Source organism: Plectropomus leopardus, chromosome 7, assembly GCF_026936395.1.
Source record: "Plectropomus leopardus strain MGB_pleo_1.0 chromosome 7, ASM2693639v1, whole genome shotgun sequence".
Lineage (NCBI taxonomy): Eukaryota > Metazoa > Chordata > Actinopteri > Perciformes > Serranidae > Plectropomus > Plectropomus leopardus.
The window spans coordinates 38,200,678-38,218,904 of record NC_142182.1 but is presented as its reverse complement, the minus strand read 5'-3'; the positions used below and the strand labels follow the sequence as shown (position 1 = coordinate 38,218,904).

The following is an 18,227-nucleotide window of genomic DNA, read 5'->3' as shown; positions in this document are numbered from 1 at the left end:
CAGTAAATGGTAGAGTTAACCATGACTCTGACAATCAATATGTGCAGAAAAATCTGTTTTTCTCTTAGAAAAAAAAATGTCTTCACTTTAAAATCACGTACGACTGATATACTGTGAATTGACGTCCCCTAAAAGGTGGTGAATTTTTCAGAAATTGGTGGTTCAGGTAAACTTAAAAGGGCTTACCGCATTCATTCAGGCAGTCCTTTCTTGGTCAGGTTGACCTTGAGCAAAGTTGTTTGGAAAGCTTCAGTAGTACATGATGTGAATCAGTCTATATCTAAAACAGCAGATATAAAAAAGCCCAAATATGTTCCTTGGCCTTTTCACTTTGAACTGACTCTGAACTGAACAGAAGATTTAAGAGGTCTACTTTTTGAATATAGTAAAAATGCATTTCCTGATTTCTTCCTTTGAATACAGTCATTCCTCTTTCCTGCCCCTTGCTGAAGTGTCTTCCTAAACATTGCCTTTTTACTTTGATGACAGAAAACAGTACAGATGACAGAAAACACAACTCTTTCTGCAGCAACAGTGTTTCCTGTTTCCACCCACCGCTGTGTGTAGGAGATTGCTACACAGGGCTGCTTCCACACCTACTGCTTGTTTTTAATGCTACTTCACAATTTGGTGAAATGAGTGGAAAACCCAGAAATGAGAAGCACTGTGTGATAAGGAGGCTTTGTTTTTATTTAATGTCTGGAGGGGCAGCATGAAACAGAGGGAAAGACAGAAAAACTGTTTTCAGTGGGTGAGAAAGGATGTTGTGCATCACAAGAAAAAAATATGAAAAGATAAGGGAGAAATGGCCAGCGAGTACTGTGTAGTTTGAAATCAGCAGCACATACATGGACAGCTCCCTTTCACAAACACACACACTCAGACACACACATACTTTTGTTTTCACAGACTGAAACAAAAAGTGAGACTTTATTCATGCCTCTATTAAGATTTGACATTTAGCAGTCAGAATATTGAGAGGGGTGCTGTGGGACAAGGGTTAACACACTTCCATTTGTCAGTGTAACCTCTCAGCTTGTATAAATACCAAGTTCCGGTGGTTTGTTTATGCTGCAGTGGGGCTGCATTATTTGTAGATTATTTTTATTCTCAAATACAGCTTTCCAGTCATTGAAAAGTCTATATACATTGACCTGAATGCTTTAACTTTCAATTCAACACTTACCCTCCAGTTTGTTTTCCCATGTATTGTAAATACATTGTCATTCTCAGAGCATTCATATTAGAGATCAACTGATTTATCTGTTTAGCCAATTAATTGGTGCCAGTAGAATGTTTCACAAAATGCGTTTTATCAGTGGAGCTCTGCTTTGATAGGGGCTGATGGCTGTGCAGCCTCGAGCAGTCAACCAGAGACGCACATCAGCAAGCAGAGCTGAAGTGGGAGGGTTTTGTCAAATGATGAGTGAGTAAAGCTCCCTTATGCTGTGTGACTATATCTCACTGTACTGTTCATTTTAACATGGATTTAAAAGTTTTTGGCTGGACCAACACAGCAGGGCCAGCGCTTAAGCGCCAAAAGTCAGCGAGTCTGTGACTCAGTGAATGCCCCTACAGCCTGTTTTAAATTAAAAGCTCTTGTTTTAATAAAAGCGGTCTTGAATTCCATACATATCCTAGCCATATAGTAATTTTGATTTTATTTTTATGTTTTATGAAATACGGAGAAAGTACTTTAAGTGTTATAAAAACACTGAATTACTCCCATAAGTATTTTGTTCCAAATAACATTTGATTTTTTCAGCTCTGTCAAACAGCAATTACAAAGTAGAGCCATAAGCAGTACTGAGCAGGGTCCAAGCAGATTTCAAGCATTTCATTGCCTGTACTTTGTTATTTGACAAAAAGCTAAACTCTTGATGTTCCTTAGAATTACAAAACATGACAGGCTTAGCACGACTACATTTGTACTGAATTTTTATTTTGTTCAAGTTCTAGAATACATCCCTCATCTATTAATAATAGACATTGTGCTACTAAAACAGTGCTACTACATGAAAAGTGTCAAAAGTGTAAGTGAAACGATTCAAATCACCTGCAGGATGACACAAAGCAGCAACTGAACCCATAATCTTTGTATTAAGCTTAAGGCACTTATAACATCACTTATATATGATAAAAGTCTGAACAATCTCACATAATTCTGCTTGTTGTAGGTGAATGGTCAAATATATATATTTTTTAATTAGATTAAACATAAAATGCTGTGCGTACAGTAAAAATTACAGCAAGATATTGAATTTCACTAAGGGCTCGCCATTAAACTGATGTGAACATTTGAAAATTAATATCTCGTATCCATAGACTCTGTGTCAGTTTTGGGTAGCATTTGAATAAAGACCTGTGGAGATAGAAATGTTAATTGATTTTGCATATTCTTAAAAATAGAGTGACAGGCTTCTGAATTTACTATAATTTACTATAGGTTGCAGCAAGGCAACATTTCTCATATCTCATAATTCAGTAAATGTGCTGAAAAGATTTCAGCACTGTGGGACATGTGGTGATTTATCTTAATTTTTGTGAAACGTTTAAAATGTATTGTAATAAGTCATGAGAACTGTATGCAATCAAATTTTATGCATCAACAAAATTGTGACTTGAGTTGGTGCAAACCGAGTTGATCCTGCCAAAGTGTCAGTATTGGCCCAACAATGTGGGACTATTTTGTGACAGTATGAGCATTTAAAACCACTCTTTGTTGACCTTGAACTTCAGTGATGATCATAATTTATTTTTAAGCTAAAATGCCAACCTGTTTTCCTATTTCTAGTTTCTTCTATTTGTAAACTTATTATCTCTGGGATTTGGACTGCTGGTTAGATTTTAAAAAAATCTCCTCATTTCACAAACTAAATGATTAATTTCTTAATTTGAAAAAAGCCTACATCATTAATCAATAAAAAGATTAATCCATTGATCTAAACTAGTATGTCTGTTTAAAACTGAAATAAATATGAGTGGAACAAAAGTTACAACTAGGAAGCAGAGGCAATAAAAAGACAAAGGCATGAATCCAGACGCAACCATGAGTGAGTATGTAGCAATGTTTGCAGAGCTGAAAGCTGACCTGAACGCAGAGCTTAAGTCAGAAATGACATTACTCCATGATGAAAAGAAAAATGGATCTGAGTGACTTGAAGAAAAAGTGACGGTGCTGAATTAGACTGTTAAAAATCTAGATTGCAGAGTAGAGGAAACTGAACTCCCCATAAGCACAGCAGAGGACCGCAGAGCAGCTGCAGAGAGGTTGTTATCCTTACTTTCATAAAGTAACCAATATCTGTAAGAGAGATGTCAAGACTTGGAGAACAGAGAAAGATGCAACAATATGGGAATTGGTAGAGTGGTGGAAGGACCAGAGAATTGAAATAGGATGAAGGTTGAAAATGTAAACATGTATATTATTATTTATAATTTACTGATCAATATGCGTTCACCAAACAACAACTGAAATTATCTCCTGAGTTCAATCTCGGGATAGAGAAAGTACACAGATCATGTCAGAAAAAAAACCCAGCAAACTCGACAGATTCGCTGGGATCAATTATGATCAGATTTTCAAGCTTCAGGATGAAAGAAAGCATTCTAAACAGAGCCTGGAAAATGAAGAGTCGATATGTGGGAAAACTCAATGAAGTGAATCACTAAAATCTTTGGCACCTATATCAACAAAAACCACACACACACATGCATGCACACACGCACGCACGCACGCACGCACGCACGCACACACACACACACACACGACTGCTTCAGCCCAACCAATAGCTGCATTCCATATTGGGAACTGCAGCTGCCTTTATAAAGCACATGCTCTCACATGCAGTTTGCACATAAGTAGGACATACTACTTTTACAGAACCCTGAACTTTGACCCTCTGGCTCATATCCATTACTCTGTAGATGGATATGAACAGTTCGCAAGGTCGGAGGTCAACCCAGAGAGCACTGTATGTTACTTTGCAGTGCATTTTTAACTTCAAAGTAATAACATCACAGATTTTATCATATTATAAACACCACAGTAAAATTACATTTACATTTATCTGTCACTGTTAATTTTCAGAATTGTGTCCTTTTGTCATTGGATATCTTTATTAGTATTTATTTCACTTTAACAATAAATATTCATTTCTTTACTATTCAACTGGTCATCAATGGCGACTGGAAGCAGTAGAACATTAAAACAATGTTTACATGAGAGAAGGGAAGTGCTCAAATGATATTAAAACACACCCTCAAGTATAATATTGCAATTTTGCAAATATCACCAGAAAAATAAAAATGTATTCATGTTTTGGGGCAATGACCTGTCAAAATAGTTCTGGAAAACAGTCTGTCACATCAGTAAATTATAAATAATAATATATTTTAATATAATAAATAATAAATATAATAATAATAATAATAATAATAATAATAATAATAATAATAATAATAATAATGTAAATGAAGTCATGTCATTTAACATAATCGTTAATTATTTGTAATAATTATTTATTATCTCTGATAACCATACTTTTAACAACTGGTGACTATTACGAGGTAGAGTACCGGCAACATGACTGTCCTCCTTTTCATCTTTATATATTAAACAGCTGTTAATGAAACTCATTATGACAGAACATCAATGGCAGGATCAATGCCATGCTGATGTCAATATGAAAATACTGTCTTTTATGAAAATGTAAAAAGAGTCAATATATGCCATCAGTAATGCACTAATGTTGTCTGGGAATATCAACAATTCCCTGAATTATAGATCACATAAAGGCCAGTGGGATGTCTGATGTGGCAGTGTTACTAAGGCATAGTGGGCTTTGACTCAACCTGTTTTTCTTGCATAAACAGTTTCTGGTTGAAAAACAGGATTTTATATAGAGAGCACACAATCACTGTAATAAACTGTTGTCCGATTATCTGACAGTTTGTGTATTTGACTTCATCATAGGAACGACTGACAAAACACTGGAGACATGGACCTGTTGGTATTGCTAGTGGTAGATTTTGTAATGTGTTAGCTGGGGAGGGGGGGTTGAAGAGTGAAGTAGGTCCAGTGCTAAAGTGCCTGCCAGTCAGTTACATGAAGTATGCAGAAGGTGATGATGTATGGTTTAAAGTGCGTCAGTGTGCTACATGAGCCTGTGTGTTTGTGTGTGTGTGTAAGTTACACTGATGCATGAATACTTGTGGTTCATGGCAATTAATCACTTCTCGCTACTGCCCCCACACACACACACGCACGCATGCACGCACGCATGCACGCATGCACGCACGCACACGCACACACACACACACACACATACACGTGCACACATACTTTATTGGTGCAGACATTGATTATAGCGTTCCAGTCTGTGCAATCAGTTCAGCTCTAAAAATTGAGACTAGTGACAGGGATTTAATGTAAAGTGAACCAACCATTTTTTCAAAATATATTATCATCAAAGTAACACACAGATATTACAAAATACACCAATTTGCATTAGGAATAACTAAAAATTAAATTAAAACAGACAATAAAATACATTTGCACATGATGATTCACAGAAAAGTGTAACAAATAAAGTTAAGTACAGCAATTTACAAAAAAAGGGGAAAAAGTGGATGAGAGGATAGTATTAACCATAATGAGATGGTCTATTACAACACTAGTGTGGTGAAAAGAGGGAGGCCATTATTCATTATCTTCTCTAGAGGAATACAACTGCTCACTTCTGAGAGCCACAGTCCAACAGGCAATGGGAGATTTGACTTCCATCTCATTGCAATGCATTTTTTCTGGCAATGACGAGTAGGATTTCTGTTAGCTTGATGGAGTGGCTACGCCTGATATTAGAATTTAAGAGGTTGCCCAAGAGGCATATCTTGGGATCCATTTGAAAAGAAACTCCATAGATTGTGGAGAGAGCATCACAGACCCCCTGCCAAAAGCCCTGTAGTTTACTGCAATGCCAGGTGGAATAACGTATCCTCAACTAGGCCAAATCTACAGCAAAGGGGTAGGGGATTGGAGTTACATCTATGTGGTTTGGAAGGAGTAAGATAGGTTTGATGACGAAAACTGAATTGAATTCGATACCTAGAATTTTGTGTACATGTAACACTATTGCTACATAGGGCACTCCACAAGGCCTGTGTAAGCAATGGTTTTGCTTTGCTTTCTTAGTATAATCACATACACTGTAAAAATAATTGCCACAGCTACCGTAACATCACCCATTGGTTTGTGGACTCCTAATTTGTCCAGCAAGTCCAGCAAATCGACTGTTAACATCCTGGCTGTTTGGAGCCAGAGGTGACCATATTTGGAGGAAGGGTGGAGGAGCGAGAGGCGGATCTGACTCATTTACTAAGGTGACCCCTCACAGACAGCCTGTCAGTCAAAGCAGTAACACTCTTAATTATGCATATCTTTAAGCCTTAATAAAATGTAAACAGATGAGTTATTAAAAAGATTATACTCGTACAGTTGTCATGAATGTTTAAATTATCTATCGAGACCGGAATACCAGGCTGTAAACACATTTATTTCTGCTGGGCAGAAAGTTGGGCATTTTAACATGGGGCTCTGTGGACTTGCTCTTGCTCTGTTATTCAATTGGACATTAGACAGACAGCCTTTTTTTGCACTTCTGCGTTGGCTTCATTTTTCAGCGTTGGAGGTTACCACTTGGGTAAATGTTGCTGATCTCACTTGCTGATGTGTTGGAAGAGAAGAGCAGAGCTCCCTGCTAGCTGTGTGTATTTCTGATTTTCCTGCTGCTGCTACTACTTGCTCTTCTTATAGGATTGTAACTGACATGGTTAGTAGTCAAACTGATACTATATGAGCTGTGTCTCCATTTCAGATTTATTCATCAACCACTAAACATGCAACTTAGTTTCCCCCCTTTTGTTTTTCCTTAATGATGTTTAACAGTGGCACACATAAATTATGCAGTCCTCCATAATTCCAAATGTAAGGTATGAATGAACAATTTCAGTTATTTTGATTTTCATGCTGGTATGAGATTTCCATCTGTTTTATCCACAAGATATCCAGAGAATGGTGACTGTGACATGCTGGAATAAGTGCTGTGGAAATGCACATTTAATTGAAGTTAAGTGTTGTGATTGCATCAAGAATGTTAATGTGAACAACATTAGAAATAAGGGCAATATATTATAAAAAGATATGATGGAATATTAAAGACAGACTTTTTTGTCCTGTTTCACATCAAGGTCTGATGTATTTAAGGTTTTAAAATATGAACAGCAGATTGACTTTGGGACGGGACTGTAACGGACTGGCCACAGGATCATTCTCAGTTTGAGTGCAGGGAGTGTTTTGATTTTCCTGATAAGTTTTCCCTTTGTGTGAGTGATGAATTAGCTCTAGATTCAGCAAAATGTTGTGATGTCTTTACTCCTATGCTGCAGTGAAGCCCCTTTACCACTGCACAAAAAACTAAACAAAAAACACTTGTACTCATTATGTAGGATAATGAGTAATGAGTTTTCTATTTAATAAAAAAGGTTAGAATCTGCATTCACGCTCAGACCAGATGACTCTGCAGTAGTCGCAGGTAGTTATTGGCTCTTGCTTCAATTTGCTCTGCTTGGCAGTGATGGAAATGCAACAACTGGATAGACATGCATATGTTTGCCCCTTTGCAGGCATGATGCAATTACAAGCCACCCGAGAATAATGTCCTTCTCCATCCAACAGCGGTGGAACATTGTTTAAAATTGGCTAGCACTGAGTTTAAAAGAGAGAATAGGTAGGAGATATGAGAAAAAAGTAACCACCATAACATTTTCACTAACCTCCATGCTGCCAGCCTCCTCTGACTTCTCTGACTTTCTGTGACATTGAACGTGACACACCAGAAAAAAACATCAACAAAAACACAGACACAGAGAGAGGGAGAAGCCCCTCAGCCACTGCTTCTTTCTTTTGTCGCCCAAAGAGAACCCCAAACACACAGAGACACCTATGCTGCAGTGGCTTCAAAGATTCCCCTCTGGACCAAAACCAGCACAGAGACATCATTTATTAATTTGTCACCAAGTTAGTAAGTTAAACTGACCAGTGCAGTCATAACACAGCCCAAACATTCAAAACTGGCCACTGAAAATCAAAATCATGTATTTGTGAAATTGGCGCAAGAATCTAAATTGAAGAGACAAAACCCCATATCAAACAAAAAGAAGGCAAAAGAGGAATAATTTGACAATAAATGTTTCTTTTTTCAAATAACACCTCTGAAATCTGTCAAACAAGAAACACAGCAGCCCTGAAAATCAGGAGCTATGCCATGAATACCACACCGCCCTGAAACAATATAAGGCTGAGGAGTGTGATCCCCCTATAGTTGGAACGCACCCTCCGGTCCCCCTTCTTAAAAAGAGGGACCACCACCCCAGTCTGCCAGTCCAAAGGCACTGCCCTTGATGTCCACGCAATGTTGCAGAGTCGTGTCAAACATGACAGCCCCACAACATCCAGGGCCTTAAGGGACTCCAGGCGGACCTCATCCACCCCCGGGGCACTGCCACTGAGGAGCTTTTTGACCACCTCGGTAACCTCAGCCCCAGAGATGGAAGAGCCCACACCCGAGTCCCTAGGCCCTGCTTCCTCGCCAGAAGGTGTCGGTGGGATTGAGGAGGTCTTCGAATGGCCGGGTTTTCGCTTTGGCGACCGGCATAGCTGTACTCTACTTGGCCTGCCGGTACCTGTCTGCTGCCTCTGGAGTCCCACAGGCCAAGAGGCCCGATGACACTCCTTCTTCAGCCCACTCGGACTCAATGTCACCCGCCTCCCTGGGACATGGTTGAAGCTCTCCTGGAGGTGGGAGTTGAAGCTCCTTCTGACGGGAGACTCTGCCAGACATTCCCAGCAGACCTTCACAATGTGTTTGGGTCTGCCAGGTCTGACCGGCGTCCACCCCCACCATCGACGCCAACTCACCACCAGGTGGTTGACAGCTCCGCCCCTCTCTTCACCCGAGCATCCAAGACATGCGGCCACAAGCCCAACAATATGACTACAAAGTTGATCATCGAAATGCGGCCTAGGGTGTCCTGATGCAAAGTGCGCATATGGACACCCTTATGCTTGAACATGGTGTTTGTCATGGACAATATATGGTAAGCACAGAAGTCCAATAACAAAACACCACTCGGGTTCAGATCGGGGGGGCCATTACTCCCATTCACACCCCTCCAGGTCTCACTGTGATTGCCAATGTGAGCGTTGAAGTTCCCCAGCAGAATGAGGGAGTACCCAGAACGAGCACTCTCCAGCACCCCTCCAGGGGCTCCTAACTGCAATTTGGACCATAGGCACAAACAACAGTCAAGATCTGTCCCACCACCCAAAGTGGGAGGGAGGCTACCCTCTTGTTCACCGGGGTAAACTCCAATATACAGGCACAGAGCCAGGGGGCAATAAGTATTGGCACCACTTCCCGGCGCCTCTCACCAGTGGCAACTCCAGAGTGGAAGAGAGTCCAGCTCCTCCCAAGAAGACTGGTTCCAGGGCCTTAGCTATATGTAGATTCCATGCTATGTGTGTATTCCATGTCCCTAGAGCTAGCTTCTGCAACCGAGGATTGGACCGCCAAGGTCCCCGCCTTCGGCTGCCGCCCAATTCACACAGCACCCAACCCCTTTGGCCCCTCCTATAGGTGGTGAGCCCACAGGAAGGAGGTCCCACGTTGCCTCTTCGGGCTGTGCCTGGCCAGGCCCCATGGGTAAAGGCCCAGCTACCAGGCATTCGCCATCGAGCCCCACTCCCAGGCCTGGCTCCAGGGGGGGGTCCGTTGACCCGCATCCGGGTGAGGGAAACTTCTAACCATTTTTTGTGTCCATCAGAAGGGGTGCGGTGAGCTACACTTTGTTTGGTCCCTACCCTAGGACCTGTTTGCCATGGGTGACCCTACCAGGGGCATAAAGCCCCCGACAACTGAGCTGCTAGGATCACACTCAAATTCTATACACTTAATTGTCCTATATAAATCCATAGAACAATCAATAATTTTTGTCCATGTGCTTGTAGTACACAGTCATGCTTTAAATTATGCAAGTCTTTCAAGACAAGCAATGAATGAAAATTGTAGTACTTACTATTTTCAAGTTAATGCAGTCAGTTGTTTGTGTGTGTGTGTGCATGTGTGTATGTAAGAGATAGAGAGAGACAGAAAGAAAGAGGAAGTCAATCAGTCATCCTGATTCTGAAGTCACATACAAACAATAAATTCAAATCCTCTAAAAGACACAGTGGTTGACGCATATGTCAAGTCCTTTGAAATAGTCAAATGCATATCAACATGACCTCTGCAACTATCATAACAACATGAGAACCTGCAGCATTGGGAAAAACTATAAACAAGTTAGCCTGGTCCTCAGTTTGTTTGACGCAGCCTAAAGTTTCTGTTCTGGATTTGTTCAATTTTAATTGTTGACATGTTGAATTTTGAAAAAAATAAATCTTGTTCTTTTTCATTGATGTTGTATTTATTACCAGTGCTAAATATGGTAACATACTGTTAAAAGGCATCACAAAAACTGTAATTTAAATGGTTAAAAATCTGAGTATATTAATGAAAAACTTTGTGATTAATCAAATAAAGCCTTAATCAAGATCAAAAAGAATTTGTACCTGCTGTGAAATCTGAAACTGTTGAAACTGAAATTCAGTGTCATACCTGATGTATTAGAGATGACTATTTTGAAAACTTTGCCAAAAACTTTTAGAGAGACAGCATACTTGTCTGCTGCAGAGTGATGTTCTGGTCTACTGGCACTGGGAAATGGGTCTATCCCATATTTTTAGTAGTTTTCCTGTAAAAAAAAAAAAAAAAAAACGCACGGTAAGTGGACTGCACTTGTGTAGCGCTTTTCTAGTCTTTTTGACCACTCAAAAGGCTTTCACATTAAATGTCACATTCACCCATTCACACACACACATTCACACACTGGTGGCTGAGTCTACCATACAAGGTGCCACCTGCTACTCAGTAATCATTCACACACACTCACACTCCAGTGACACAGCATCAGGAGCAATTTGGGGTTCAGTATCTTGCTCAAGGATACTTCCACATGTTGACTGGAGGAGCCAGAGATTGAATCGCTGACCTTCCGATTAGAGGACGACCCGCTCTACCTCTGAGCCACAGCTGCCCCAACATTGCCTTGTATGCAAGCATACATTTACCTGTAGCCCCATGCAATGAAATTATCAGCAGTACTGAGCTGTGTAAACTCTGATCACACACCCTGGGAGATGGTGTAAATGTTACCATCCACTCCAGCCCTGCCAACATGTTCTCAAACCAAGTCATAAAAGGTTGCTGCTTTGCAGTGAACTTCCATAGCTGTGTCCCAATTCAGGGTCTGCATCCTTCGGAGGCTGCATTTGAAGGCCAATTACATCACAGCGCTGTGCAAAGGCTGTCCCATTTGGTCCCAATTCAAAGGCTCCTTCTTATGCAGCCCACGAATGGGGCCTTCTTTTCCTGCTTTTTGGAGGACACATCACTACTATCCTTTGCGGCCTTTGATTTCCCAAGATTCCTTGCATGCCCGCGATCTCCAAAAGTAATTGTCATAATGGTGGCACAGAGCAGAGATCGGATCGTTGATATAACTTAATGTGGGTTTTTACTCATTTGAAACTCAAACGCCAGATATGTTAAACTTAGAGGGACATTAAAATCTCATAATCTCCTTCATAATACGTGACATTAGTAATCCTATCATGTAGCCACCTAGCATACTATGTATGGGAATGTAGAGCGGAGCTCTGCCCCGCTGTGCAGCAGAGGAGTGCTCCGCCTGCTGAGCGAGGCTCTACTGCCTGCAGATAAATCAGCTTTCAACGCGGACAGAGCCCCCCCCCCGGGACAACCAGGAAATCCTCAGAAGGCTAGGCCGTCCCATTTAACAACTGTCGATGCGGCTACGTAGGCTGTGTAGGCTGTGCAGACAGGCTGTGCGGATGCAGACCCTGAATTGGGACACAGCTCATGTCTACATGTCTCATGTCTCTTAGCATCCTTCTACATCTGTTCTGCCATGATGTCAACACAAGCACATGGTGGGATGACACTGCATGTGGTCATGTTTAGGCAACGAAAACACATGGAAACCAGCACAAGGATGTCAACGAATACACATGCTGACATGGATGGTTAGGTTTCGGGGAAGGAGGCACATGGTAAGGTGTAGAAAAAAAATCACGTTCAGACAGGAAGCGGCGTGAAAGTCTGGGGTTTGTTGGACCCATCAACTGCCTCTCCCACCTGCCCTATAGGCACCCTTGCACCCTTTATCATATACTTATTGTTGTTACCTGCAGCATTTCAACCCAACAATGTCCTGTCACATATCATGCAGCAAATAATACTGTGGCCGGTTCTATCCAACAGTGTTGAACAGCTGACACCATCCAGTAGCATTTCATGCAGCCAACCTAAACACTATCAAATGTTTATGAAAAAATTACCTAAGAAATTAGATAAAACACAATTTTGTGATTCATTATCCAGTTCTGGGTTAAAAACAATCTTTTTCCCCAGAATAAAGAGAAATAGGAAGTAATACTTTTACAGCTTAAGAAAAAGTCAAGTCAAGTCAAGTCAGTTTTATTTATATAGCCCATTATCACAAAACATGGTTTGCCTCAGAGGGCTTTACAGTGTACGACATCCCTCTGCCCTTAGACCCTCACATCACCCAAGGAAAAACTCCCCAAAAAGAACCCCTGTAACGGGGAAAAAAAAAGAGGAAGAAACCTCAGGAAGAGCGGTAGAGGATAGTGAGGGATCCCTCTTCCAGGACGGACAGACGAGCAATAGATGTCGTAAATAGCAAATGAAATACAATCATGGCAAAAAAGGAAAGAGAAAGAGAGGGGGGGCACAGCAATAATAGAAACAGATGCATGTCATATTACAGTAATGGTAGGTGTGAAATTAGTAATTGTTCTCTATGATGATGTTGATAGAGATGATAACAGTCTCATGCATATGTGAAAGGGAGTTGTCCAAAGGCAAGATCACAGCATCGGCGCAACCAGGACCAGACCACGATCAGGGCGAGCGGGGGGCACAGAATCAGTACAGTCACAGCACGAGCACAACCAAAGGCAGGGTCGCGGCATCAGCACAGCTATTACCACGGTCAGGCACAGTCAAGGTTACGGCCAGGATCCAGGGAAACTAGGAAACAAGGGAGCAGGAACGCTCCCGAGAGGCAACAGGATTAGCGTAGTGCAGTTCAACAGACCCAGGCTCTGTAATCGCGAGCCCCAGGTAGTGAGAGTACCACATGGCTATCACAGAGCTAAGCTAAGCTTGCACATGGCAATGCAGTTAACAGACATGCATGATTTCTGATGGCGGCATTGAGAGAAGGAAAGGAGCTCAGCGTATCAGAGGAAGTCCCCCGGCAGGTTAAACCTATGTCAGCCTAACTATGGGCTGGTCCAGGCAGCCTGAGCCAGCCCTGATTATAAGCTTTATCAAAGAGGAAGGTCTTAAGTCTACCCTTAAAAGTTGAAACGGTGTCTGCCTCCCTGACCGAAAATGGAAGATGGTTCCATAGGAGAGGAGCATGGTAACTGAAGGCTCTGGTTCCTAACCTACTTTTGGAAATTTTGGGAACCACAAGTAACCCTGCGTTTTCAGAGCGCAGTGATCTTGAGGGTTGGTAAGGAACTATGAGCTGTGACAGATAGGATGGAGCCTGACCATTTAGAGCTTTGTAAGTAAGGAGGAGGATTTTAAATTCAATCCTGGATTCCACAGGGAGCCAGTGCAGAGAAGCTAAAACAGGAGAAATATGGTCCCTTTTCTTGCTTCCCGTTAAAACACGAGCAGCAGCGTTCTGCACCAGTTGGAGAGACCTAAGAGATTTGTTGGGGCAACCAAATAATAGGGAATTACAGTAATCCAGCCTAGAAGTGACAAATGCATGTACTAATTTTTCAGCATCTGTTTGGGATAGGATATGTGTAATTTTTGCAATGTTACGCAAGTGAAAGAAAGCCGTCCTTGAAGTTTGTTTGATATGGGAGGCAAAGGATAAATCCTGGTCAAATAAAACTCTGAGGTTCCTTACAGTTGTGCTAGAGGCCAAGGTAATGCCATCTAGAGAAATTAAATTGTTGGAAAAGGAGCTTCTGAGGTGTTTTGGGCCAAGAACAATGACTTCAGTTTTGTCTGAATTCAACATCAGGAAATTACGGCTCATCCAGGCTTTTACATCCTTAAGACATGTTTGAAGTCTAGATAGCTGATCAGTTTCATCTGGTTTCATAGATAGATATAATTGCGTATCATCAGCATAACAATGGAAATTTAAGGAATGTTTTCTAATTATGTTGCCTAGAGGAAGCATATATAAAGTGAAAAGGATTGGTCCAAGCACCGAACCTTGTGGCACTCCAAAGCAGACCTTTGTATGTGCGGAGGGTTGATCATTGATGTGAACAAATTGGGAACGATCTGATAAGTATGACTTAAACCAGGCTAGTGACGTTCCTTTTAGGCCAATTGAGGTTTCAAGTCTGTGCAGTAAGATTTGATGGTCAATGGTGTCAAATGCAGCACTGAGATCTAATAGGATTAAAACAGAGACCAGACCTGTGTCAGAAGCGATAAATAAGTCGTTATTAATTTTTACTAGTGCAGTCTCTGTGCTATGATGAACTCTAAAGCCTGACTGAAAGTCCTCTAATAAACTGTTGTCTCGGAGAAAGTCACAGAGCTGATGAGCAACCACTCTCTCAAGGATTTTAGAAATAAAGGGGAGATTAGATATCGGTCTATAGTTAGCTAAAATCTCAGGATCGAGAGTGGGCTTCTTTAGAAGAGGTTTAATGACAGCTACTTTAAAAGACTGGGGTACATAACCTGTCAATAAAGACACGTTGATTATATCTAATAAGAAGTTGTCTAATAAAGGTAAAACTTCCTTAAGGAGCTTCAGTTGGGATGGGGTCTAGCAGGCATGTTGATGGCTTAGATGCAGAAACCAAAGTATAGAGTTGATGAAGGTCAATGGGGGAGAAATGGTCTAGATAAATTTCGGGCCTTGCTGCCATAATCAGGCTATCTGAGTTCGGGGTCAGGTCAGTTGAGGGTAAGAGGTGATGGATTTTATCTCGAATAGTTATGATTTTATTATTAAAGAAATTCATAAAGTCGTCACTGCTTAGGGCTGAAGGAATACAGGGCTCTATAGAGCTGTGACTCTGAGTCAACCTGGCTACAGTGTTGAAAAGAAACCTGGGATTGTTTTTGTTTTCCTCAATTAGTGATGAATAATAGGGCCTTCTTATAGACTTTAAGACTGTCCAGCCAGACTAAACGGGACTCTTCCAGTTTGGTCGAATGCCAATGTCTTTCAAATTTTCGCAATGTTTGTTTCAATTTGCGAATCTGGAGGTTAAACCATGGGGCTAATTTTTTTTGTTTCATTATTTTCTTCTTGAAGGGTGCAACAGTGTCGAGAGCTGATCGCAGTGAGCCAGTAGCATTATCGATGAGACAGTCAATTTGGGAATGACTTAAGTTAGTAGTAGTGTGCTCAGTCGTTGTAAGACATGGTAATGATGTCAAAGCAGAGGGAATTGGTTTCTTAAATTTAGCCACTGTTGAATCAGATAGACATCTAGAAGAGTAGCTCTTACTGAGAGGCTTGTAGTCAAGTAATAAAAAATTAAAAGTTATCAAATAATGGTCTGACAGTGCAGGAATCTCAGGAAAGACTAATAAATCTGCAATATCAATGCCGTATGCAAGGACTAAATCGAGGGTGTGATTGTAGCGGTGGGTGGGTTTATGTACACACTGACTGAAGCCTATTGAATCCAAAAGTGTGGAGAAAGCAGAACTAAGGCTGTCACTATTAACATCCATGTGAATGTTAAAATCCCCTACGATAATAATTTTGTCTGATTTGAGCACTAAACTTGATATAAGCTCAGAGAACTCAGATAGAAATTCAGAGTATGGGCGAGTAGCGGTACACTATGACAAATAGAATTGGCTGTAAAGTTTTCCAGGATGGGTGAGAAAGACTAAGAAAAAGGTTTTCAAATGAATTATAGTTTAACTTGGCCTTAGTGTGAATTGCTAAGCTTGAATCAAAAATAGCAGCGACTCCCCCTCCTCGGCCAGTGTCCCGCGCAACGTGACTATTTATATGACCAGGAGGAGTGGATTCATTCAGGCTAACATACTCATCAGGACAAAGCCAGGTCTCAGTGAGGCATAATAAATCAATATGGTTATCCAATATTAAATCAGTGACTAAATGAGCCTTGGTTGATAAGGATCTAACGTTCAAGAGTCCGCATTTAATTCTCCTGTTATGATGCTGTATGACAGGAGATGAGTTAATTTTTATGAGATTTTCATGTACAACTCCCCTTTTGTTTATTTTAGTATTAAACAAATGAAGTGGTCGGGGGACAGACACTGTTTTTATAACATTTACATTATGGGTGTGTGACTGTGCTAGAGGAAGCTCAGAGAAGCGTGTAAGACTGCGACTCTGAAACCTGGTCCCAACTCTGGTTTGTCATGGCTTTGGGCCTCTAATAAAATCGGCCAGATTCTTAGAGAGGAGAGCGGCTCCATCCAAAGTGGGATGGATGCCGTCCCTCCGGATAAGACCAGGTTTACCCCAAAAGGAGCACCAATTATTAACGAAGCCCACATCATTTGCTGGACACCACCATGACAACCAGCGGTTGAGTGCTGACATGCGGCTAAACATGTCATCACTGGTCACATTGGGGAGGGGTCCAGAGAAGAAAAACCTCTGACCATCGTCTATGGGTCACATTAAAAAATGACTCCCATTAAACCCAGCCTTGAAATAGCTGCAGTATGTGTGTCTTGACAGATAGAGAAGAAGCTGTCATGGTGCTTGGCTGTAAAAACCTCCTCCAGTAGCTCTTCTATTCTGAAGCAAAGGCTAATATTTTCAACTCAATTCAGAGTTGAAAATGAGCTGATTTGACTGCACTCACAGTCCACGTTATGTGTCTTACAGCCTGCCACTATCACACATCACTATCTACCGCCAGTTCCTACAGAAATGAATTGTCCAACTTGTGTCAAGATAAAAAGGGGAAGAGAGTATGGACAGTCAAGTCCCTAAATACAATTGTCTTTAGAGCTGAAATTAGAGCCCATAGTTAGCTGGATCATGACCAAGAGATTTGAAGGTGAACATGAATTATTACCATGTCAGCCTGAGAGAACTTCATAGCTTCCTGTTAGCCTACTGTTTTGGCGAGTTTTCACTCACTGTGCCCTAGTGTTTGTATTAACACTTTCCCTGCCACAGTATTATTATAAAGTTGCCAGCCAGCGCCAGCATTTTTGATCATATTCACTAATCTTTCAAGATCCCCCGAATATTTTCTTCTTTCAATATATAAACGAGTACATAAAAATAAAGAACAGATCTTCTGTTTTCATACACACACAAAAAACATTTCATTCTAGCTTCCTCCATCCATTTTTTTATCAGCATTTTCTTCAACAAAAAAAAAACGGACAAAAAGCTGAGAAAATTGCATTTTTGTTTACAAAATCGATTTAATCGGTTTTCATTTCTTTTTTTATGCCAATTTCATATTTACATTTTATTTTCTCTCACTTCTCTCTTCCTGCCTGTAACCCTGATACACACACACACACACACACACACGAGGAGAGACAGGGGAGAGATGCTGGACTGATGTCCGCTGACAGCGATGTCGTGCGGTAACGCTGAGCAGTGCGCATGAGAATATTAGACAATAAATTTCTTTCTTTTTCCCTGATTATCTGAATAAGTCACTAAATGGGTCCCTTGCTGCTTTTTAAAGCCCCCCCCCAATATAACTGCGAAAACACAGATTGACGAAATATATCATCAATTATGGGGAAGCGTGTGTAAATGACAGAAAAACTCGTCATTTGCTTTCAAAGTGTTTCACAGCAGACAGACACAGTTAGAGAGCAGATGTTGAACATGCAGGAGCATCTAGCTGCTGACAAGCCAACATGTTTCTGAGATATTATTCTCAGGAGTTGGTTGAGCCAAAACCAGAGCTATAAGGAGACTTGGGGTCATAAACACCACAAATGACTGACAGTGTCTCTCTGTAAAAGAGCAACTGCTTGCCAACACATTTGTAGTCACAGCTTTAATAA

At 41.0% G+C, this 18,227-nt stretch overlaps 1 protein-coding gene across 1 annotated transcript in view; it reads left to right on the top strand.

Moving 5' to 3' along the window:
- LOC121950400 (NT-3 growth factor receptor) overlaps positions 1 to 18,227 on the top strand; it is a 269,926-nt gene that overhangs the window by 1,650 nt on the left and 250,049 nt on the right. The window lies entirely within an intron of this gene.